Genomic DNA, 23,864 nt, shown 5'->3' on the forward strand with positions numbered 1-23,864 from the left:
ACCACCCAGAAGGTATAACTTGGAATGGTACCTTGTCTAGCTCTGGGAAGAGAGCCGCTGACGGTAGTGGCTTTGGGGATGTGACCTGGTCCAAGATCATCCTTGCCTGGGATGATTACAGAGAGGCCACCCAGCTCAAGCTATGGGTTAATAGGGATTGTTGCCAGGGGCCATGCTCAGCGTGAATTAGATGATCAGTTTTGGGAGCTCCCTGGCCTGTATCCATGCCACAAGCCTGAGCTGAAATGAGTTAGTTGGGAAGCTGGTCCTGGCTAAGGGCCTTAGATAGATGTCATTCATTTAAACAGCATTTCTTCCACAGGATTTCAAGAAGAATCGGTGGCCTGGAGAGATCGGGAGATCATTTGAGGGAAAGGGGGCTCAGAAAGAAAAGACAGCTGAATTGAAGGTCAGCTCACAGCACAGTGTGTCCTCAAGAACAGCAAATCATAGATGCTCGGGGTAGGAGTTGTTATATTGAGCCCTATGACCAAGACCCAGCCCAATGTCTGCTTGAGTGCCTCTCATGAGCTAAGAACGGGTTTCCTACTTTTTAATGGCTAAGGGGCAAAACAAAAGAACCACATTATTTTTGCTAATGCATTAAAAATTATACAAAACTCAAGCACTAATGTTTCTTTGTGCTCCGTAGCTGATCTCATGCTACCGCAGAGTTGGGGAGTTGCTATAGAGAGTCTCTGCGGCTCTTCACAGAAAATCTTGGGTGACCCTTGTTCGAGCTCAGTGATTTTCAAACGTTTGTGCATCAGAAAACACCTGGAGGGACTATTAAAGCAGATCATCAGCTTCCTCCTCAGGTGCAGCATCAGCTGGTCGGAAGAAGTGTCGGAAATTTGCCTTTCTAATGGATTCCCTAGCGACGCTGAGGCTGCCAGGCCAGGGTCCGCACCTGGAGAACCAGGGTCCAGAGAAACAGGCTGGAGGGGCCAGTGAAGAGACAGGGCAATGAGCAGGGATTCTGAGGAGAGTGGATTCCTGAAGGTTGAAGCTAGAGAAGCAGGGAACACAGTCAGCCACAGAGAGAGGAAAGTTGTAGACAGGGAGCATGGTAAAAGGGGAACACTTTGTTGATTGAGATATGTGTGCTAACAAAAGCAAACTGTCGAGCTCATGACTTCCTTCAAGTCTTAAAAATCTCACTCTTCTAACTTGATGCCCGCGGTCTCAGACAAAGGAACTGGTCCTGTGTTTTGGTCACCCACCAATTCATGATAAAGCATGCCAGAATTTGGTGGCTGTAGATTTGAGAACTGACACCCCCCACCCCCCAAGCCCCCTTCACCCGGCCCAGGATTTGGTAGCCAAGGCAGGTTTAACCAGAAGCTTAGCTGCTGCTCTCCTCAGAGGCTGCCTGGGCGGCTGCCTTTCACCACTGGGTCAAGAGGGACCCTGGCATGGCTGGGTCTCCCTTTCCATGTGTGCCTCTCTGCGGCCTCTTCACATGTCTTTCCAGCAAGGTGCCCACACTTTTCCCATGGTGGCTTAGGGCTCCCAAGAGCACAGGAGTAGAAGCTAAGTATCTTAGTATCTTTCCAAGGCTCAGCTGCAGTGCTGTGTTCCCCACATACAGTCAGAGTGAGTTACAGCCCAGCCAGACTGCAGTGTGGGGGCACTGTGGGGGGACCCCTGTGCTGTGTTCCCCACATGCAGTCAGAGTGAGATACAGCCAAGCCAGACTGCAGTGTGGGGGCACTGGGCGGGGGAACCCCCGTGCTGTGTTCCCCACATACAGTCAGAGTGAGATACAGCCAAGCCAGACTGCAGTGTGGGGGCACTGGGTGGGGACCTCAGTGCTGTGTTCCCCAAATACAGTCAGAGTGAGATACAGCCAAGCCAGACTGCAGGACACACACGGGGGAGGCGGGGGGACAGTGCAGACACCAATGAGAAAGCCCCTTAGTAGCCACCAGGGAAACAGATCAGAGCAGCGTTTGTCCAGGAAAGGTTTCCCCAAACAAAAGGAAAAAGAGGGTACTCTCCTAGGGGAGGGGGGGGCAGGGGTAAAACTAAAACCGCTCATCATTTTGGAGTATTTTCCAAGAACATAGAGTATGGGAAGCATTTATGGAGTACTAACGGACATTTTTCTGTTTTATTTCTTAATTGTGCCTACACAAGTTATAATTGTGTGTATTTTCTAATTTGGCCAAGTCTGCCGAGTTACTGGCAATTACCTCGATTGCCTGTTCATGAAAAGCTCACCAAAGCGGTGAAATAAGGTTGCCTTGAAGCTAAGCAATGGGCTGACTTCCTTCTTTGCATTTTAGCCCAGGCACATGGGGGTAAGGGTCCCCTCACACACCTGTGCAGCCGACTGCACATCAGACCTTGCATTTGGGGAGAAGGTGAAAACCGAAACTATCATCTGCTTCCTAAACATCCTTTCACTGGATAATCTTGCCACACAAACAGGCACAGCTCTACATCGTTCCTTTTAATGACCTCATAGTATTTTATTGCATTACTTAGCTAATCTTCAATTATAAGACAGTTAAAAACATATGTTCACACAAAGCCTTGTCCGTGAAAACCACAGCAGTTGTCTTCATAACAGCCCCAAAGGCGAGCAGTACTAATGATGATCAGCTGATGAGTAGATAAGTCAGTCTGTATGAAGCAATTTTCTTCGAGATAAAGAGAAATGAGGTACTGTGATGTCCTACGACATGGATGAATCTGGGAAACACTGTGCTAAGTGAAAGAAGCTAGACGCAAAAGGCCATGTATTTCATCTTCCCGTTTCCACAAAATGAAAAGCCACTTGCATAGAAAGTAGGTTTGCAGTCCCTTTTTCTTGAGATACTATTCTTCCTGGCCTTCGGGAAGGGTTTTTCCTTTAAGGCCTCACAACCCTTCCCATGAGTTCCGCTTCCTTTATGCCACCCACCTCTCCCGGAACATGGTGGCATTGTTGACTCTCACATTGCAGTTACGGCTGAAGCTGTAGCTTACACACATTCGTCCAGCCCAGCTGCTGCTGACCTCCAGACCTTCTTGGTGTTCTCCCAAGCAGCAATTCTTCTGTTGACACCTCACAGTCTCAACATGGAATCCCTGGTATCCCCCTGTTTCCCTCAGGCTTTTTGTAAACGTTCCCTCTGTGTTGGAAATGTGCTTCATGCTTCTTTGGCTTCTGAGTTCTCACTCATTTCTTAAGATTTAGTTCAAATGTCACCTCCTGCAGGAAGCCTCACAAACTATGTGGGCATTCAGATAGTTCGCTGTCTTCTGTGCTCTGATGCAGATTGAGGAGCGTGTTCTGTGCACTCTTCACATTGGATTTCATGATTTTTTAGGTTTGAGTCTCATCTTACACTATTGTTTGTTTTCAAAACAGGTTCTCGACATGTAGATTAGCCTAGCCTGGAATTCATGATCTTTTGGCCCTAGTTTCCTGTTTACCCAGTTTATAAACCTAGGCCACCCCATCCAGTTTTAGTTTGTTTGTTTATTAATGCTTTCATATACAGCAGTTAGCAGACACTGAGCATTCATTAGGAGTCAGGTTTTTCAACAGCAATGACAGCTAACACTTCTGTGTGTGTTTACTGAATATACCACCTTGACACTTCATTTGTGTGAATTCACTTAGCCTTCCCATAGGCCACTTGGGGCAGGCACATTACTATGCCAAGTCTTTAAAGGAAATGGATTGAGAGAAGGAAAACCTGAGTTCCCTAAAGTCACACAGCTACCAAATGATAGAGCTGGGATTATATATATTATATACATAATAATATAGAATACATAGTAAAACACACATGTATAATAAATAATATATAGTATATATAATAAGATATGAAGATTTAACAAATTTGGCTCACATAATGGTGAGGGGTGGTAAGTCTGAATTTTGTAGGGGAGGTATGAGGCTAGAAATCTGGGTAAGAATTGGTATTTCAATCTTAAACCTTAGGTGTACAGAGTAGCCAATAGGCTGGAACTCAGGCAGGGTTTCTAAACTGCAGTTTTGAGGCAAATTCTTTTTTTGTGTGTGTCCTGAAACATTGGGCTTGCCTATTAAGATTTTCAACTGATTGGAGTTGGCCTACCTGCTTTGTAATTTGTTTTAAGTCAACTAACTGTAAACATTAACCACATCTAAAAATACATTTCCCCACCACATCTAGACTAATGTTGAGCTAGTCTTTAATGGGTAATAAAGGTCCAATCAAATTGACACATAAATGAACCAGCATGTTGTCTGTGAGCCATGAGTACCCAAGGCTGGGAAGAGAAAGACTCAAAGCAAAGAATGTAAGTTACCTCCAGCTGAGGAAGGATGTTAAAAATTTGTCATATGTCATTTAAATTGTCTTATTTTTTTTTCACATCTGTAATTGTCCCATACCTTGTCTTTCCTATGCCGCTAGATGCTCCATCTCCAATCAGCAGTGTCTATCTTTCTACTTCCGGGAAGTCCTCCGGGTTCTTCCTTCCTCATATGAGATGGCAATAAGAACCCTGTCCTATTCCTCAATGTCTATGACTCTCCTCATTAGCTCTGGACCCCTCAGAGCCTGGACAGTTTGTGGGCTTATGGAACTCCAAACCTTGAAGGGATACTCAGTGGTCAGTATGGTCAAATTTCTTTAGTTTATTGATGAGGAAGGGGGATGTGATGATTCATTTGAATCTGTGGAGACCAGGACAAGATTTCAGGTCTGTACCATTAAACTCATGATTTTTAGATGTTCTAGACAAGAGAACTATTGCATTTCAGATGCTGAAGGGCCTTTTGGGGGAAATTAGATAGTGCCTTGGGTATGGCAAGCAGAACTCCATCAAGATCTCTAACTTTCTTGAACTAAACCTTTAAATTGGTAAAAAGGATTAAATCACTACCTCTCAAGCTTTGATATGCGTACAAACAACCCAGCTACTTGATAAAAAGTAGCTTTGGGGTGAAGTAGAGCCTGGAGGTCTGTTCTAGTTAGCAGATAATGTCTATTCTACCAATCCACGGACCATCTTTTGGCTCAAAGGGAATAATGATTGTCTCCAAGCCCACCTTAAAGTTTACAAGTCTATGGCACAGTGAGTCCAGACTTGGAATGGACCTGTCAGAGGGATGCAAAATAGCAGGAGACACAAATTCAATTGTGCCTAGACCTCTCTGTATACTTTTTGTTCCCAGTATTTTTGTCTGTATAGGTCACTATATGTTGAGGTTTACCTATGAAGTCTTGATTTATAACTCTTTCTGCTGGGATAAATAGGTGCCCTAAGTTGGAGAATAAATTATACTGTAGATGTAACCGACCGTCTTAATAAATAAGAAACACAAAACCAATGCAAAGAAGAAAGCCAAGAGATCAGAACTAAGAGCCTTACCCGTCTGTTGCAGCTAGCCTCTTCAGCCAAGAGACCTACTTCCTGTGTTTTTGTCTTTATATAGACTTTCTGTTTCTGCCTTCTCATTGGTTGTAAACCCAACCCCATGACTGCCTCGTCACTGCCTGTCTGTACAGACCTCCAGGTCTTCTATGGTTGGTATTGAGATTAAAGTGTGTGTCTCCAATGCTGGCTGTATCCTTGAACACACAGAGATCTACCTAGCTCTGCCTACCAAGTGCTGGGATTAAAGACGCATACCACCACCATCCAGCTTTTGCTATGGCTCTAATAGCTCTGACCCCTGGGAAACTTTATTTATTAACATACAAATCACATATTAGTACCAATAAAATAGCACTATATTATGCCATCATCCATCTTCTGTATTTCTTTTGCTCATCATCTGTGTTTACAGAACACGGAAGGCATTACTTTTCTACTTGGTATCTTTCAAGCCAAGGAAGGTGAGTTCCAAATAGTTCTCCCATGTAGACTGTCAAGAAGACCCCAAGCTTTGGGAATCTCTATTTTCTCTTCTTGCTGACAGTGGGCTGAGTTCGAAGATTGTTTTGGCTGGGACTTTCAGCCTGCCCAAGATGTGGGAACCTGGGAAAAACTGCATGCTGTTGTTTGTTTTGTGGTGGCCGGCAGAATAGCTCACTCAGGGAGATTCAAAGCTGAATGGAAAATACCTCATGGGTGATTTTTCCACTTCCTATTCTCAGGGAATCAGTGTGTGGGTGTGCGGTTCTCAAGTTCAGGGGCAACCTCTGGCTATGAGCTTCTGTTCCCACCTAACTACAAGTGTTCCTAACAGTGCTGGCAGAGCAGAGCTGACCCCAAACAATAAGCCTACCCCTTGCTATTACTTCTATTTACCATTCATCTGAGTACCTCTTTAATGGATCTCCATCAAAGGAACATAGCCTCAGAGGCTCCAAAATCTATTATTAACTCTCACCTTCTATTGTTAAGCTAGTAGCTTTCATTCACTTAGCCATCAATTTAATAAATAATTTCTAAGTGTCTATTATGTGCCAAGGAAGCACATAACCAGTTGCTTGGCTGAAAGTAAGAACTGGATTCATATTTACCCTGTAGATCTTAGTCCTTAACTGAAGGAAACTGGGAGACAGACAGGGGTGTTAATGGAAAAACTGGAGTGCCATAGATGTGACATCCATTTTTTAAACCCCGCGATTGAGCGAGAACAGAGAAGAGGTGTGTAATTAGTACCATTTACAGAGGGTTAGTTCCCTGCTCACAGGCTTCAGTCTTTGTTCGTTCTTGGAGGGTGAGGGATCACAGAGACTGCCTTGGCTACCCCGTTCAAATTACAGCTCACCGGGCCGGTCCTGTAGCCAGCTTCCCATCACCGCAACAATGTAGCTGACAAAGTCAGTTTAAAAGGAGGAAGAGTTTCTCTGGCTCACCATTTCAGGGGTTTCTGCCTTGTTCTGGGGCCCCAAGTGTGGTTAGAGCACCTTGGTAGGAAGTAGGAAGCAGAGCAAAATCACTCACCTCAGAGTAATTAGGAAGCAAAGAGATCTGGGATCCCACTAATCCCTTCAAGGGTTCATTGCCCAGCTACCTAACTTCCTGTCATTAGGCCTCACATCCTCAAGGCTCCATCATCCCAGGTATGCCAAAGGCTGGTAATCAAACCTCCAGCACCAGGCCTTTGGGAGACATTTAAGATCCAAACTCTCCTGACCTGCCTGAAGCATCTGCAGGCCCACCCCATGCCTTGCAGTGCTGGGTGGTGCCATTATGGTGAGCTAGTACATGGTGGAGAGACAGGAGAGAAGCAGAGGCAGGATTGTTCATATGCTGTGGCAAGAGGCAGTTCTGAAGAAGTGAGGGCTGTGAGGAATGGGTTGGTGTTGGCAGCCTGCTTGCCACCTGGGACCAGGGTGGCATCTGGGTCTGGGAGGCTGCCTAGGGCCATGTCTAGATCCGTAGTTCTACCGCAGCCGGGGTCGGTGTTGATGTCCATGACCCATGTTGCCACCAAGGCCACGGGGATGCCTGAGGTCTGGGCATCTCCCTGTGGCCATTTTGGTGTGTGGGCCACGCCGCCCCCAAGCCCATGTTGATCTGAATGGCCTGTGTTGCCACTGGGGGACATGTCTAGGTCTATGGCCCACAGCAGCCAGGGGGTCTTTGTTGATGTCCATGGCTTCAGTAACCACTGAAGGCAATGTGGATGACCTGGGTCTTAGTCCATATTGGTGTCTGAGGACCATGCTGCCACCAGGTCATTCAAATCTGGATGGTTTGTGCTGCCACCCAGAGTCATGGTGACATCCGAGCCTGGGGTATGGCCATGTCTGGGTCTGTAGCCCTATAGCAGCCAGGGGCTGGGTTGATATCCATGGCCCCTGATACCACCAAAGGCCATGCAAATATCCAGGTACGGATCTGAGGATTATGCTGCTGCTGCTGGGGCCATACAGATCTGAGTGGCTTACACTGCCACCTGGCACCAAGATAACATCTGAGCCTAGGCTGCTGCTGAGGACCATATCTGGGTCCATGGTCCTACCATAGCCAAGGTCTGTGTTGATGTCTGTAGTCTGTGGTGCCACCAAAGGTCATGGATGCCTGGGATCTAGGCTGCAGCCTATGGCCAGGTTGGTGCCCGAGGGTCATGCCACTCTGCCAGGGCCACACCAATCTATGTGGTCTACTGCTGCCTGGGGCCATGGTGTCACCTGGACCAGGGCTGCTCCCAAGGGCCATGTCTGGGTCTGTGGCCCTATAGCACCCAGAGTCTGTGTTAATGTCTGTGGCTCCTGATACTGTTGAAGGCAATGCCAATGCCAGGGGTCTGGTCAGCCACCTGGGGCCATGTTGGTGAACCAGGGCCAAGCTGCCATCAGGACCATACTGATCTGGGTGGCCTCTGATGCCCCTAGGGCCATGGTGATATCTAGGCCAGAGTTGCTGCCGAAGGGTATATCTGGGTCTGTGTTTATGCTGCAGCTGGGGTCTGTGATGATGTCTACGGCCCGTGTTACCACAGGGGGTAATAGGAACCATCCCTGTCACAATACGAGAGCTGTGCCAAGCCAGCCTCACCCCTCACTGGTCCTGAGATACCTGGCCCGGCCCCTCACTGGACATGGAAGCAAGATAGCTGCTTTTCCCCCATGATGGGGAGAGATGGCCCCACCCCTCACCACAGTCTTGAAAGAACTGGCCCCAATGGCATGGATGTAGGGGAGCTGGCTCTACCCCTTGCCCGAGGGGGCAGTCCCAGTGGTCTGGACTGATCAGCTCAGCTACTACACAGATCCACATCCTGGGCCTTGGGTTCTCCCACCCTAACATCTACTCCACCTATAACCTGCTGGAGTGCATGAGGGGACCACAGGAACTCCCTGGCTCAGAGCAACAGCAGGATATTTGAGAGGAGTTTCGGTGAGGGTCCAGGGATGATGGTGTGTCAGGGGTCTTGGACCAGACCAATGACTGATTGCTATGAACATTTTGTGAAAAGGGCTGATTGGACAAAAGGCTACACTGGGTGACACACCACGGTTCCTGATGCCACTAAGATAAATGAAGAGATGTTGGAAAGATGGAGGAGTGATGGGTTTTTGTTTGTTTGGTTGGTTGGTTTTGTTTTTTAATTAATTTGGGGGAGGGCATGTTGCAGGGATGAGGGGTGGATATGGAGAGACTGGGAGGTGAATGGGATTGGGGTGTATGATGTGAAATTCCCAGAGAACTAAGTAAAAAAAAGCAAAATCCAAACGCTCACCTTTAATCTCAGGACTTAGTAAGAGGAGGCAGACCAGTCTCTGTGAGTTTAAGGCCAGCCTGGTCTACATAGCAAGAGTTCCAGGGAAGCTACATGCTGAGACCTTGTCTCACAAAGATAAAAATAAAATTAACCATAACAGTAACAAAAACTAACAAACAGAAACAGAAAGATCCAAACTCTAACCTCCTAACTGAGAACTATAAATCTCCATGTGGTTGTTATTTTCCCCATTGCTCTAGCCTTATAATACTTGGCATAATTCACCTGTCTGTGGTGGTTACTGTCTTTCTTCCTCCGTTACAACGTGCACTCCATAAATTTGTTGAATAGATGGCCGAGACCTACAAAGTGATCTCAAACAGGCAAAATTCCAGAACGAACTAAAACTTACAAATAACGTCAGATGGGCAGGGAGGGACATTTAAAATGCAAGGGCACAAGGAATAAGAAGCAGAAAAGTACACAGAGGGCTGGGGAGTGTGAGTACAATTTACCAGGTGGCAGTGGAATTACTCAACTCCTATTTCACCACTGCCTTCTCCAATAAGAAAACAAAATGCAAGCTTGAGAGGGTAAGGCAGAGCCAGTAATACAAAGGAGGGATTGCCATTCAGAGCACACACTTTGACGTTCCCACAGCTCCAGGCCCAGGTGACTGGCATCTCAGCTACTACATGAACGTTTAATCACCATCTTGAATAATAATAAATGTGGGAGAGATTCCAAAAAAGTATCCTAATTTTCAATGCTAGTACCAATGTCATCTGCACATCAGTCTATTTATCTACGTATGTATATATGTAATTTATTACATTTTTTGTAATTTATTTACAATATAAATGCAAATCTTAGACACGAACATTAAACACCACCATATCTGTTGCTAAGTTGTTATGTGTGGTTCTATGACCTATGGTGATTGAAAGTTACTCATCAGTATTTGGGGGACAGAGAGCTAGATGTTCAGTAAGTGAAGCATCCCCAGAAGTGAAGTATGTTCTGTCCTAAAGACCACACTCCTTCTCACAGCAACATAATCAGAGTTTCACTTAGTACAAGGTGTGTTTGGCCTCCCTCTGACTAACTACTCAGCTAAAGGAAATGAAGTCAGCACCGCCCGACCCAGACTGGACAAGCTCCCGCTGGCACTGAAGGGTGGCCATCTTTTGCTTCCCCTAGAATCTCATAAACTGTGGTGAGAGCCGTATTTCTGCTAAGAATCAATATCATACGCACACAGCGCATACGTTTCTCATCCCCTGGACAGAATACCTGACAAGAAGCAAGTTGAGTGAGGCACAGTTTACTTTGGCTTGCGGTGCAAGGTGATGTGATCCATCGTGATGGGGGAAACCATGGCAATAGGAGCTGGAGGCTGCTGGTCCCGTTACATCTTCAGTTAGGAAGCAGAGGGTAAGCAGGAAGTGGAGCGGGCTATAAAACCTCCAAGCCCGCTCCCCATGCCCAGCTCCCTCCAACAAGGGTTCACCTCTTAAAGGTTCCACAGACAGCACCCCCAGTTGGCTATCAAGTGTTCAAACACACGAGCCTATGGGGAACATTTCACGTTCAAACCACGATGTGTGATTTTTTTTTTCTGATTATACAAACACTGGGAAGTAACTCTACAGAAGATGGCATAATTCATAATCAAGATTTCCTTGACAGGTGTGGTGGTTTGAATGAGAACAGCCCCCACAGGCTCATTTATTTGAATGTTTGGTTCCCAGCTGGTAGACTGCTTAGGAAGAATTAGGAGATCTGGTCTTGTTGGAGGAGGTGTGTCACTGGGCGTGGGCTTTGAGGTTTACAAAAAGCCCACCCCACATCCAGTCTCTCCCTCTCTCCCCCCCCTCTTTCTGTCTCCCTTCCTCTTCCTCTCTCCCTCTGAAACTTACAGTCGGATGCCATCTGTCAGTCACTCTTCCAGCACCAAGTCTGCCTGCTGCTGTGCTCTCTACCACGATGCTCGTGGCCTCACCCTCTGAAACTGTAAGTGAACCCCCAAATAAACCCTTCCTTTTACAAGTTACCTTGGTCATGGTGTCTCTTCACAGCACTAGAAAAGTAACTAAGACAACGGGGTTTAATACAATTGCAAAATTAGCATGATACAATTTAGCCAATATCTATTTTACCATTACCAGATGGGAGGAATTATTCTTGGATGACTTCAGTGTGATGGTGAGTTGCATCAACACAGCTTTTCTAAACGTGCCTTCTAAGGGATCCGAAACACGGAAAGACAGTAGTCAAAGGACAGTGTCCCGCTCATGGGAAGGGACCAGCCTCGGGGGAGTCTTCTGTGGTCACTCAGGTGGTGGGCAGCGTAGGGTGAAACAGTTGGACAATTGCAGGCTGTCTACACCAGCACAAGAGGACCGGGCATCCAGACAGGACATGCAGTTTGGCTCCAATTAGCCCTAATTGAGAAATCCATCACTTTATGCCTTGACAGTTGCTGATGCTAAATTGGAGAGTAGGAGTGACCCAGTCAGTTCCTAGGGAGGCAAAGAGGAAGCAGAAAGCTGGAGAGGAGAGAAAAGTCAGCACTTGGGGAGGGCGTGAAGACAAGTCTATCTTCTTTATAGGAAAGGCAAAAGGCGAACATAAGCTGGTGGCGATAGAGGAAAGCAGGGAAAAGCACTCATGTGCAGGAGAAGCCTCAGGGCTTGCTGCTTCCTTTATCCCGGTTACACCAACAACAGCATGGAGTCTAGCAATAGCAGATCAGGTCAAACTCAGGAGCCTCTCTGCCTGGGTTCAAACCCTTGGACTTCCACTCAATATCTCTGTTGTTAAACCTCTTGGGCCTCAGAATTTTCCATCTATTAAACAGAACAAATGGCATTTGACTCACAGCCTTGGTATGAAGATTGAACAGAGTTGGGAGTATATCTTAGGCGAGAGCACTTGCTTAGCACACTAATTCCGGGTGTAATTCTCAGCACTGGAAAAAGTCTTAGATTTGTGCCTGAATCATAAGTGTCATGCATGATTATCATGGATAGAAATCATATTGCATCCTTATATTATCTTATGTAATGTTAAGAACAACCTTAGTAAACATAGCAATGATTGAAACCATTTTACAAATGAGAGAGCTGAATATTGAGTGGTTAAGAAATCTTTTCAAAGCCACTCCAGTAAAATAGTATGGAACCCGCTCACCACTTCAGAATTTCTTATTCTAGGATTTGAGATCTCAACCTATGTGCTTTACTGCCTTGAGGTTGATGCCAAGGTACTAGCAAGCCAACCTCAGCACTATGCACAGTGTAGGCCCAGAGCATTATTACCCAAGTTGGAGGGGCTGGTGGTGACGGCCACAAGGACTGATCTCTGAGGTTAGAAGGAGTGAGAGGCTGGAGTAGCAACACCAGTTAACTTCCCAAACACTGGACAGAGCTGAAGGAACACCTATAAGAGGGGACACCACAACTGGACCAGTTGAGTTGTTGGGAAATAACCGCCTCATCCACATGCAACACCGCAAGGATAAGGTAGGATGAGAATTCTGGTCTCACTATTTGAGGGAAAAATAAAGCTATGACTCGTGAAGCCACTCTTTGGGTTTCATATTGCACACTGACTAGGACTCCTATGGGTCAAAATGATAGAAAAAAAAAAAAACCTTAGAAACAGCAGGAAAGAAGCAAAGGCCTACTATGGTTTAGATGTAGTTTGAGTGTGTCCTATAAGGGTCATGTGTTGAAAATTAGTTCCTCTTGTGAGGTAGTAGAAAAAATGCAAACTTAATTATGCTGAGTATGGTGTTAAGGTCATTAAGCCTCCATGATTAAACTGTGGCAGAGAGAGATACAGATTGTAGATAGATAGTTAGATAAATAGATAGATAGATAGATAGATAGATAGATAGATAGATAGATAGATAGATAGATAGACAGACACTTTCTAGCTCTTGTCACATGTTGTGCTGTACCTTCTTGGGAGTTGCCAGCAAGAAGGTATCACTAGATGTGGGCCCTCAGACTCACACCACCAGACTGCTAACTAAAACGTATTTCCAGTCTTTAAAACTTGCCTGCTTGGAGCTGGGGAGATAGATTAATGACTAAGAGCAGATTCTGCTCTTGTAGAGAGTACCAGCTCAGTTTCTAGCACCCACATCAGCTGGCTGGCAAATCCATGTAAATCCAGCTCCAAGGGATCTGAAACCCTCTTCTGGCCTCAGTGGGCCCCTGCACTCATGTGCATGAATACACATCCACACATATAATTAAACATATATATGATTAAAAATAAAAATTTAAGCTATTCTGATATATTGTGTTATTAGCATCAGAAAACTTATTAAGACAATGAGAAATTGAACCACAGAATAGGTTTCAGTCCACTGTATCTGTGATTTGGCTACAAAGGGCTTCCTTAATTCACCAATGGTGATTCCAGGAAGCATATTTTAGTGGACATTCTCTGAGCTAACCTTATTTTCATAGAATCCCCCAACCATGATAGTTCCAGTTTGATTGTGTGCTTCCCAAGGTGGATGTGCTCCTCAACACATTACGTTGTTGTGCTTGTTATTGTATGTGCACACTTCACCAAACACTATATAAACTGATTACAAGAGTTGTTTCTATGCAAACTACACTGAATGACTTGGAGTAGTTAATAATTACAAGTCACTCAAAAATGCGCTGCCCAGTTCCATGTGCCTAGGGTAAATGCAAAAGAGGGGGACACAATAAAAACAAGGAGAACCTTGATTCTCATTTGTCTCACAAGCACCCTCCATGATCTGCCTCTATTTGAAAGCAGTGAAGCTGTAATTCTTAAGCAGTGCATTGTGGATGTTTCATATTTGTTAACATGAAATCCCATCAGTTAATGATCCATTGACAGTCTTATTGACATCTTGGGTATGATGATTCATTCAGTAGGACTGCCCATTGTTGAGACATTTAATCTCCTGGGCTATACTAGCCAGTTCTACAATGGCCTTCAGTCAAAAACCTTTCTAATGACTAACAATTTTTCCTTGTAATAACTACAATCCTTCAGTACTCCCTACAGAAATTAACTGCTTATGTTCAAAGAAGGGGCCTTGGTCTTGTGTCAAAAGACTAGAAAATAAATTTCTAGTCATGTATTTTAAATGAAAGAGCACTTATATGGTAATACATATAAATAATGTTTATATATGTAAGACATATGTAGACATCATTCTTAATGTAAAATATATGTTTCTGTGTCTATTGTCTTTTGTGACTCACCAATAAGCTACAATTGTTTTAGTTATAGGGTAACTCTATGGTTGGGCATGTGAGGACTTGCAAAAAAGTAGAAGTCTCTCAGGGTTACCCAACGACACAGGAATTTTTTGGGTGATCTCTCTCTAACCAGTTGTGGCAGTAGTTTTATAGAGACAAAAGGATTTGAGTTTACCTATATAAAGAACTTTCCTGTTTGAGGGGAATTAAGCATCTTCCATGAAATTCTATATAGAATATTCTAGAAATAACTGTTAAACAAATTGAACAAAATGTGATAAAGCCAGCACTGGATAGCATAAAGAATAAATGCCTTGGTGCCATACAAGCGTGGGCATAAATCCTAGTTCCACCGTACATGATATATATAAATTGTCAACTTACTTCCCAAAGTCTTCATTTTTTTCTTTCATAGAACTATAATAATAATATTTATCTCAGAGGGTTATGAATAAATAAAATAGTTTATCTTCGGCTCCCAGCACAGTTTCTGGCGTACACTAGACACATAATAAATGATAGTTCCTTTCTCATTTTCTTTCCTCTTCCTTGAGGTGAAAAACGGAAATAAAAAAGGACAATTATCTCCTGAAAAGCACTGCAGTCTAGTGCCATTATATTGTCTGAGGTGTGGATGGGTCAGGTCGCCACCTGTAGCAGCTGGCTGTTGGTCTCCGGTCTAGAAGCCATTAATCGCTTTCTTCGCTGTTGGCAGCCCTCTAGGTTTACTTAAAGCTGGGCAAACACCTCTCGGCTTCCACAAAGGTCAGCCCGTCCTCTGGTCTAATTCCATGCCTTTAGTGGAGTATTTGGTTACCCTTCATCAAATAGACATGCTTCCTTATGGCCTCTGCAAGGAGTGTGTCCTTTTCTGCCCCACTGATTTTTAAGTTGGCAGGGTACCAGAAGAACGTGCCAAGTACATGCAGAGGCTTGCTTTTCAGAGAATCACTGGCTTCTGTCATACAAAGGCCTGTGTCGGGTAGCCCAGAGTTACATCAGGAACAGGTTTCCTGGAAGACGCATGTTTCCTTGAAACCTAAAGTTTCTTTGCTCAGTGGCGACAACCATGGCTGATGTCCCATTGAGATAGTGGAAAAGTAGTTAGGAAGCTTCTGGAATATAGTTTTTGTGTTTTTTTCCCCCTTGGATAAGGAATAGGCACATGGAGATAACTGTCTCTCAGCGCTACATCCAGAGTTTTAATGGTGCCCTTTTCACACCATAGGGAGTCACAAACAGCAACCCCAAATCCGTGATCCAGCGCCACCAATTATCGTCTGTCATTTGTTCCAAAGTGACAAGAATAAATGAGCCCTGTGTGTCAAAGCCATGAGCTGCTGGCATCACTACTCACCTGCAGCTGGCTGATAACGGAGACACATCAGGATTGAAATGGAACCCACTTAAGCTTAAGCTGCTTCTGCTTTTATGACCCAAGCCCCTACATTTTGGATCTTGACTGTCTTTCTAAGGGCTGCAGATGTGGCCCTTTGAAATGCTATGTGTTGAAGTCTTAGTTAGCAACATGCCACTAGTGGGAACATTTCGTATAGTGGTTCTCAATCTTCCTAAGGCTGTGACCCTTTAATACAGTTCCTCATGTGATAGTGACCCCCAACCATGAACATTATTTTTGTTGCTACTTCATAACTGTAATTTTGCTGCCATTTTGAATCACAATGTAAATATCCGATATACAGGATATCTGATAGGCAACCCTCCAAAGGGGTCACAACCCCAAAGTTGAGACCCACTGCTTCAGCAGGTATGACCTGGTAGCTTGGAGTGAAGCCATTGCAGCCATGCTCTAAAGAGGAATTGCTGGGACTGTGGCCACCTTCTGTCTTCTTATTTGATGCCTAGCTGGCATGAAATGAACAAACTTCCTCTGCCACACATTCCCAGCATGATGTACTGTCTAAACACTGGTCCAGAGCAACAGGGCCGAACAAACCTGAGGCTGGGAGACACGATACGCTTTTTCTCCTTATTAATTAGCTTGGTTGTGGTGGTGGAAATATATCGCATAAGCCAACGCATTAGACCATCCTTACAGTCACTTTGGTCCACGATCATTGTAATTTCACACTGCTGACTCAGCATTTTCTATGAATCTAGAGAAAAACCCTAAACATTTAGGATATTCCTCCCAGGGTCTTCCCATGATCATGTTGATGGATACAAAGCTTCCTTACCTTCAGGGATGCATCTCCACTTTCAACAGTGTCTATGCCTCTGTCATCTAATTACATTAGATTCCTATATAACAGGAAGTGAGGTAACAGGAAGTGAGACAGGCATCATTCTAGAATGTTCACTTTAAAACTAAACTTGTAGCCGGGCTGTGGTGGCGCACGCCTTTAATCCCAGCACTTGGGAGGCAGAGCCAGGCGGATCTCTGTGAGTTCAATGCCAGCCTGGACTACCAAGTGAGTTCCAGGAAAGGCGCAAAGCTACACAGAGAAACCCTGTCTCGAAAAACAAAAACAAAAACAAACAAACAAACAAAAAAACTAAACTTGTACCATGAGGAAAGATCACATATGCCATAGTATGACTGCCTGAGTTCAGATCTTAGTTCTACCACTTATAGCTGTGGAACTGGGCCTTGTCTTAGATCAGGTTATACAACAGAATAGCATAGGCTAGGTAGCCCCAACAATATTTATTTCTCATAGTTCTGGAAGCCAAGAAGTACAAGTTCAAGGTACAAGTAAGCCAAGTTCCAGGAAAGATCTTTTGTTTTGCTTGTGGACAGCTCCCTTCTTACAAAGTCTCAATTTGTTGGTGGTCCTTCTTCATTTTCTTATAAAGACATTGATCCCAAAATGGGCCCACCATCATGACTTCATCTAAATCTATCACTATGTTGAGAGTTGGTATTTCAACACGTGAATTTGAGGAGGGCGTAAGCATTAATTTCATAAGACATAGCACATTTTAATTCCTTTATTTGTTATAAATAAGCAAATGAAGATGTTAATATCATATACCTCATAGTATTGTTAGGAGGCTTCAATAAGCTCATGCACATAAAATGTCCAGAATGGTGCATAGTAAACCACAGTCATGAATGAACTGGCCAGATTCACAGTGAGTACCAACATTTAGGATGCTGAAGTGCATGGAGAGAAACATGGATGATGTTTGGAGAGGTCTGTGGAACAGTAGGGTGCTAAGGAGACAGTATATCATGGCTGATACATGGCTCTGAGAAAAATAGCTTTATAGGGTCAGTGTCCCAATACAGGGCTTAAATATTCTGTATAGTATTTATATCAAGTGAGTCTGTTTTTCTTCAGACTTCTTAAAATAAGGAATGCTCCTTCCTGAGTTTGTTCATTCCTTCAGGAGTTTTTAGCTCTGTGACTTCAACTTACTAATACTAAATTTTTAGGGATATATAGAGTAAATCTAGTGCCTCTTAAATGTATTAACCCTCTTAGATTTCTTTCTAGCATGTTGCTTGTGTAGAACCTCTTGGGCTGTTGGCCTTTTACCACGTCAGTATTTCTCCACATATGCCAGCTCATTCCATGACTGACACTTGTGTTTTAGCCCCTAACATGATGGACACATGTTCGGTGAGTGAGCACAACACTACAGAATAAAGCATGCCATGCAATCCCAGTCTCTCTCTTCTTTCACAAGCTGCACTTCCACTGATGCAGTTATGCACATCCAAATCCCTGTGGCGGTCTCACTAGCGCATCCTGAATTTCCTTCCTTGTGTCCAAACCCCTAAATCCCATGTTGTCTTCTTATAGTTATCCCACTGTTCATTAATTTCTGCTCCATCAGATACAGTCACTGTTCTAAACAGCCAAGGTCTCTTTCTGTCTTAATTCTGTCACCTTCTATATTTTTCCATCCCATCTAGATAGCTATCATATAAAATGTATGATAAATGTGTCTATGATGTCTTCATCCAGGTCCTTTGCCAAACTGGAAATGACCAGGGCATGCCACTGAAACCGATTGTCATTGATCTGCTAGTTAGTCTGGAACCTTTGGTGTAAAATTTAAACAAGGTTCAGGGATAATTGCAGAAGAGAGGTCAAAACATTTTAATGGCCAGAAAAACCGAGATTTGCCATGAGATTATGTCTCCTAGACATGTCAGAGAAGCTACACCCATGAAGTCTCATCAACATGGCGGCCTAAACATGACCTGAACAAGGATGCCACCAAAGGCCATTTTGACACTAAAGGGAGAACTATTTAAACCATAGACAAAAAACTACAGGCAACCAAGGAATACTGAGAGCAGAAGAAATAGTCTTCTCCAAGGAAGAGGACACCAATTGGTTATCCAATTCATCAGCTCTGAAAATATGCTTGCAGGTAACATTAGTTGAACTGAGCATCTTCTTTTAAAGGTCTCCCAAGTTGTTCTGATAATCCATTGTCATATACTAGATGGTATTTTAATCTAATATGCTTCTCTGAAAATTGGGATTTATGCTTGGAGAGGTTTTCCATGGTTTCCAGGTTTCTCCCCTCTGAGAAACACTGTGGACTTGGATATGCCTGAGTGTGTGGGGCCAGGTGGGTCTGCCTTTTTGTAGGGACACTTCCTAGGAGCCTCATTAGAAGGTCAGTGACTTACTTGAACAGTAAGACTAACATCTTTCTCCAGAATTGTAACTAGGAGTTATTATAGAATGGATGCCTTCCCTTATTCAACCGAGCTCCATTTCAGATGTGACCAGACGCATCCCAAGGACACAGAGAATCAAGATGCATGAATCTTGTCAGTGGACAATGGATGGACAGGAGGGATACATTCCTATTACAGCAGAATTTGTGTTACTGGAATTTATTTTTTAGCTTCGGAGACCAAGGGAAGAAATCACAGACTTCAGGCAACTGTGGATTTTAGTCCTGGTAACTGCAACTCAAGACCCGTGACACTGAGTTTGTTTGCAGAAAAACATTCCTAGTCCATAATGAAAAATGCTTGAAAATCTGATGAGAGGAGGAAGGAGCTGGGCAGGTGGTGGCTCAGTGATAAAAATGCTTGGCATGTAAGCTGGAGGGCTGGAGTTTGGATCCTAGAAAGCCACCGAAGTGCCAGGTGAGTGTGGTGGCCAGCCCGTGATTCCAGTCTTGGAAAGCAGTGGAGGATCCCAGAATCAAGCTGATAAACAACCATCGCTGTGAGCCCTGGGTTTGACTGGGACATCCTGCATCAGTGCATAACGTGGGAGAGCAATGGAGGGTGATCCCTGACATCGACCTGGGGCTTCCACATGCACACCCTCCCATATGTGTACCTGCACACACGCAAAACATGCATACACACCCATGTGCATATCTCTTCCATATGGGTACCAACACACATGTAAGATGGACATACACACCCAGAAGCACATATGTGTACACACACACACACACACACACACACACACACACACACGCAAAACACACATACACACCCACATTCACATACCACCCACACATGAAAAACAAAAAGAAAAAAATGATCATTTGGACTGGGGAAATGACTTACGTAAGTTTAAACAAACTGAGTATGCAATGGGAAAACAGGTTGAATACAAAGGTTTACATGGTCCCAAAGCATGTTAGTAATTTGATTGCAAGGTCGAGCAAAAGTTTGGTTTCTGAAGGCAAGAGGAATTTGAAGAAAAAGTAATTCCCACAAAGGACACCCTGTCTCCTTTCTCCAAAATAAAAATGAAATCAAGCCAAACCAAGCAACCAACCAAAAAGCAAACAAACAAACAAACAAGGATGACCCCAGCTTGGACTACTAGAAATAGTGGAGAGGGTGCCTGAACTGAACTGGCTTGCCCCAGTAATCAGACCAGTGAATACCCTAACTGTCATCACAGAGCTTTCCTCCAGTGACGGATGGAAGCAGATACAGAGATCCACAGCCAAACATCAGGGAGAGCTCCAGGAGTCCAGTCTGAGAGAGAGAGAGAGGAGGGATTCTATGAGCAAGTGCATCAGGATCATGGTGGGGAAACCTGCAGAGACGACCAAACTAAACTAGTGGGAACTCATGAAAGTTGGATCCGTGGATGCAGAGCCTGCATGGGACTGGACTAGGCCCTCTGCATGGTGAGACAATTGTGTAGCTTGATCTGCTTTGGGGGCCCCCTGGCAGTAGGATCAGGATCCATCCCTGGTGCATGAGGGGGCTTTTTGGAGCCACTACCTCTGATGGGACACCTTGTGCAGCCTTGAGGCAGGAAGAAGGGCTTGGACTTGCCTCTACTAGATGTGCTTCCCCATGGGAGGCCTTGCCTTTTTGTGTGGGGGTGGGGGGTAGCTGGGGAGTGGGAGGAGGGAAGAGGGGGATCTTTGATGTGTAAAATAAATAACATTTTTTCTTAATAAAAAAAAAACAAAGAAGAGGAGAAGAGATTTCATATTCTTACATGTGTGTTGAAAGCTTATGTCTAGGTTGTTATTTTATTAATGTGATAAAACACTGAAGACTGGGAAAACATTGAAGTTGGGGAAGATGAGAGTTTACCTAACTTCAGGTTACAGTCCTCCATGAAGGGAAGCTGAGGCAGGAAGCTGGAGGCGGGAGCTGAAGCAGAGGCCATGGAGGAGGGCTGCTTACTGGCTTGCTCCTCATGACTTGCCCAGTTTGCTTTCTTGTACAACCCAGGACCATCTGCCCAGGAGTGGTACTGCCTGCCATGGTCTGGGTCCTCCCATGTCAATCTTTAGTCAGGGAAACGCCCCCCAGAAACACCCACAAGCTAGTCTGATGAAAGGCAATTCCTCAGCTGAAGTTTCTTCTTCCCAGGTAACTCTAGTTTGTATCAAGTTTGCAAAAACTGACCAGAATACCTTAGCCCAAATCCTATCCTGAGAACCTAGGAGAGAGTGCACACAGTCTCCCAGCCAATCCAGAGGCAATTCTGCTCTTCTTTACAAACTGCCCTCTTAGGGTAAAGCTGTCCCTGCTTCCGGTAAGCCACCTATGGCCTATAGCCAAGGGAGTTTCCATGTGAACAACTTGTGCTGACCACTTCAAAGTCACTTTATAACATACTTTGACTTTCTAGATCCAATAGACCTTTTACTGGCCGATACCATGTCTTGCTCCAGGGACATAGCAGGAGAACTTGCTGGACCAGCCTGACCAGCCTTTCCTCCCTGGCTAACTTCTGTAACAGTTCAATAAACTCTTTCATTTAGTCTTAGGAGTTTGGGTTTAGCATTCCATTTCAAACAGTAGCCAATACTGTATTCTCTACAAAAATTCTGCTTGTAATTAGTTTTATTCCACTTGAAATGTTTTGTTCTATCCCTCAGAAATGCACTCAAATATTTTTTTTGTCCTTAATTGAGGCTATAAAGCATCTCATCACTCTTAAATCTTAAGATATTGTCTGAAAAGTTTACATCTCATTCTTGGAAACCATCTGCACAGCCGGTCAGTTTCCTTCCATTTTCTCTTACAAAGTTTCAGTCTTTAGTAACATGGGCAAACACTGGGCACATTTTGAAGTTCTTCAACCTCTTGTCTGAATTCTTGGCTCCCAGACCAGAGTGCCTTCTTACATTATTGCTGATGTGTGTTGCCCAGAGTTCTTCCAGGTTTATCATTACCCTTCTATACCCTTCTTTTCCTATGGAAGTAGGAAAACTACAAATGCATTTCCCAGAATTCCTTGCAAGCTGGCATCCAGGGCATACAAGACATGAAGGTTTGGGGAAAACAGAGCTCTTTGTTGTTGTTGTTGTTGTTTTGTTTTGTTTTTCTTCCCTTAACTTCCTTTATCTCTATTAGTAGCTGCAGCAGTAGAGACAGTAGCAGTGGTGATAACCGTCATATCAGCAATTAGGGCCTGAAGACGGAAGCAACTATATGCGGTAACTGTCAGAGCATCGGAGCTCTCTTCTATTCAAGGTAGTTTAGTGTAATAGCTTAGTAATGGCTAGGGTAATAGCTAGGATAACCCAGTCTTGCCTTGTTTTATCCCAGCTGCTGTTTCTATAACGTACTGCCTTAGATAAACACCTTCATTATCAAACACCTGTATCTGTTAGTATTTCCCTGACTGGGCGTGACAGCACACTGTAATGAGTGAACAAGTGTGTACAACATCCGCTGATTCAGTGTGCCCTGAAAGTTGTCATATTCTGGAAAAAACATCCAAGGAAGACTCAGTGGGCAATCTCCGCTCTGCACACAACAGTTCTTTATCTCCCAGGAGAGAATGGGCAAACCCTCAGGTCCTGTGTGAGGCTTCATGTTCTCCGCCGACGTTGACTGATCTCGTCTCTACCATCCATGCTCCTGTCCAGAAGGAATGTATTCAAATTATTGACAAGAGTTGCAAACCTTTAAGTCTGTGGAACGCTTTCATCTTTAAGGTATGCGATTCAATGCTCTTATCTCCTGAAGCCTTTTCTTCCCTTCAGCCAAAGAATTTTCAACCCATGCTTTCTTTTGAGATCTCTGCTTTTGTTTTCTCTCAAATTCTTTCTCTTTGCAGATAAATTGTATTCAGGGTGCCTTTTTAATTCATTCCTTCATATGTGACAGTTTTTAATTGATTTTTTAGTAGGTATATAAAATAAGTTGATGATATTTAATACATGTGGATTATTGTAATTCATTCATTTGCCTCCCTTGCCATCTCTTGTCACCTTTCACCTCTCACCAGTGCTGTCTCTCCCTGCAAATGTCCCCCTTTTTATTTTCATGTCTTTCATATATATATACACACACATATATATACATATATAATATGTATATAGCCAAGCTTCACATGTGAGAGAAAGCATGTCTTTTTTATTCTTTCCAACTGTCCTCTCCTTCTCCCCACTCTAATTCTTTATCAAATATATGTATGTATATACACATATATGTACACACATATATTTGCTATATAATGAAAAAAAACATGATGTTTATATTTCTGAGTCTAAGTTTGCTTAACCTAATCTCTAGTTTCACCCATTTTCCTGCAAAATGAAATGGTTTCAGTCTTCTTTATTGCAGAAAATAATCCATTGAATATATGCACATTTTAAAAATTCATTCGTCTGTTCATCTATATGTATGTTGGTTCTGTACCTTGGCTATGTCAATAATGCTGGAGGGAGCTGGAAGACAGAATGGGAGTCAGTCAGAAAATGATATATGAAAAATACATTAAAAATAGGATACTTGGTGAGTATCCTAAATATTTATCCTTATAATCTCAGATATGTGGAGTTCTCACGACTCATCGGAAAAGCTGTTTGCAGTAAGTAGAGACGACTGCAGAAATCTACAGTTGGTCAAAATGCAAAAAACAGCTGGCCACGGGGTGCCCAGCAGCCGCTGGTGTAGGTATAGCACAGCATGTACTGCCGAGGCTCGGGTGATGTCGCAGATCGGAGCCCAGGAAGATTGTAAGGGCCAGAGGACCAGCAAGCCTGTTCCAAGACTGTGCCTTCTAGAAACGATGGGGCAACTCCATGTCCGAAAGCTTAAACAAAACCTTAACACTGGCCTCAGCAGC

The sequence above is a fragment of the Peromyscus leucopus genome, chromosome 9 (assembly GCF_004664715.2).
Source record: "Peromyscus leucopus breed LL Stock chromosome 9, UCI_PerLeu_2.1, whole genome shotgun sequence".
In the NCBI taxonomy this organism is placed as follows: domain Eukaryota; kingdom Metazoa; phylum Chordata; class Mammalia; order Rodentia; family Cricetidae; genus Peromyscus; species Peromyscus leucopus.